Raw genomic sequence first — 2,932 nt, forward strand, 5'->3', positions numbered from 1 at the left:
AATTGTTCTGTTAACATCTAGCTAGTTCTCATAATGGCGACTTAAACTTAGTTTATAGTTTATAAGATTAGGATAGCGTGTCGGTTTTCTCGATAACAACATGTCCTGGGACCACGTAAGCGGCACGTCAATTTGTTGACTATTCAACTCAATTATTTAGACGGTTCATATTCTAAATAAACTTGATTAATATTAGTTATACATTTTTGCAGTCTCCTTGATATGAAGTTTGTTTGAATGATTCTGACGTACAAGAGGAATCAATCTTCTAAGATATTAATGTTGATCCAAAGCCTGCAGCACATTCCCTTCCCTTTGTTTACCTTCCCTTCCCTTCCCTTCTCTCCCTTCCCTTATGCCCTGTTTGGATGGAAGGTAGAGAGGGGGAGGGGAAGAGAAATGCGGCTTTCATCTTGTTTGTGAGTTTTTTTAAGGAGGGTAGAGAGGAGGAAGGAAGGGGAAAGGAGGGTAAAATTGCTTGGTTTTCTTTCCCCCCGATTTGGACGGTAGAGGAGGGTAAAGGAGGGTAAAGGGGTGTAATGACATTCTTACCCCCATCAAAACAAATAAAAAGACTGATGTGTTATTAGTATAAAGTCATTTATGTAAATTTACATATATTTACTTCCTTTCACCTTCATTCACATTACTCAACTCCCAAACAACATATTACAATTCTCTTCCCTTCCTTTCCCTTCCCTTCCCGTTGTTTACCTTTCATTCCCTTCCCTTAGGGCATCTCCAACCCATCGCACCAAAATGGTGCAAATTTTGCACCAAAATGGTGCAAAAGTCACATCTAACAGTAAATCATCTCCAACCCATTGTACCATTTTTTACACCAAAAAGGAATATTCTCAGTATCTTTCTTTTTATCTACTTTTATATGATTATTTTTTATTCCCTATATTTTTAACTATTTCAACAATTAACCCCACATATCAAATTTTATTTTTTCACATATTTTCCAAACAAAATGATTTATTATTAAAAAATTTAAACTAATAAAACAATAAAATATTATTTTATTAATTAAAATAACTTGATTGCTAAAATATTATATTTTTATTATTGATATTGCCAAAATATTACATTCAAGAACACAACAGAAAATAAAATACAAGAAAATAATTAAACATTAACAACAATATAAAAATTACAAATTTAGTATGCACTTAACTATCTGAATTAGTGTATTCCTCCCATAGATGATCTATCAATGCATTACGAAGCGCAATATGGGCATCTTTATCCTTGATTTTTCTGTAACGTGCAATAAATTGAGTAAATCTTGTAGTTTCATCTGCTACCATATCAACTTCTGGTGTTGGTGCTTCCCTCACTTCTTGAATTGGTGCATAAAGATCACGTTCATCCTCGATTATCATATTGTGCATAATAATGCATGCAGTCATTATGTCATGTAATACATGTTTTTTTCCAAAAACGTGCTGATCCTGCCACAATTGCAAATCGTGATTGGAGAACTCCGAACGCACGTTCTACATCTTTTCTACATGCTTCCTGTTTTATGGCAAAATATTTTTTCTTCCTACCTTGTGGCTGTTGGACTGTTTGTACAATAGTAGCCCATTTCGGATATATACCATCAGCTAAATAATAACCCATATTATACTCTTTTCCTTGAATAACATAGTGAGCGGGAGGAGCAATACCTTGAGCTAGGTTAGAGAAAAGATTAGATGACTCCAGCACATTGATATCATTATTGGTGCCTGGCATACCAAAATATGCGTGCCATATCCAAAGATCACAATCTGCCACAGCTTCGAGGATAATAGTTGGTGACCCACTACGTCCTGTGTATTGTCCAGACCATGCTGTTGGATAATTTTTTCATTTCCAATGCATACAATCAAGACTTCCTAACATTTCTGGAAAACCACGTTTTTTTCCAATATAGAGTAGCCTAGCAATATCGTTAGCGTTAGGTGTTCGTAGATACCGCTCTGCGAATATTTTCATCATAGCACGACAAAATTTTGTCATATTTTCAATTGCTGTTGACTCACCTATTTTAACGTATTCGTCCGTAGCATCAGCTGGTAGACCGTATGCCAACATGCGAAAAATAGCTGCTTACTTTCTGTGACGATGATAATCCCATTCTACCAAGTCCATCACTTCGTTGTTGGAAGTAATAGTCATGATCTTTCACTGCATCAACAATACGAAGGAACAAACTTCTTGACATCCGATATCGACGACGAAACATATCTTCTCCAAAACGTGGATTATCGGCAAAGTAATCTATGACCAAATTCTGATGCGCATTTTCTCGATCGCGGTTGATCACTGCATGACCGGGAATCGAGCCACCATGGATCGGTTGGTAGTTGTGTTGACGTAAATTGTTAACGAGGATCATGTTGTTGTTGATGTACTCACAAATTACTTCTTCGGTTTCATCAATCTCTGCAATGATATTGGACAGAAAATTATCATCATCCGAAGATGAAGATGATGATAAGTATGATGGACCTCCAACATCGAAATTCATTTTTGAAGTAAGAAAAGAATGACTGAAGTATGCAGAAATGGAGAATAATAATTTTAACACAACAACGAGTAATTGTGTGGATGTACCTAATCTAGTATGCTATTTATAAAACTTTGCTTAGCTGTACACATTGAATAATGTGTAAAATTGAGCTGATTTTAGGAAATGCTTTCTAGCTGTTATCAATTTGTCATAAAATTCAAATTTGCTTTTAGCTCTAGCTGTTATCAATTTGTCATAAAATTCAAATTTGCTTTTAGCTGTATATGTTGGACAATGTGTAAAGCTGACCTGATTTCAAAAATTGATTCCCACTCGTACAAAGCTTTCACACAATTCAAGGAGAGCTGAGCTGTGTATACGTTGGACAATGTGTAAATCTGACTTGATTTCAAAAATTGATTCCCACTC

This window comes from Asparagus officinalis, chromosome 5 (assembly GCF_001876935.1).
Source record: "Asparagus officinalis chromosome 5, Aspof.V1, whole genome shotgun sequence".
Classification (NCBI taxonomy): domain Eukaryota; kingdom Viridiplantae; phylum Streptophyta; class Magnoliopsida; order Asparagales; family Asparagaceae; genus Asparagus; species Asparagus officinalis.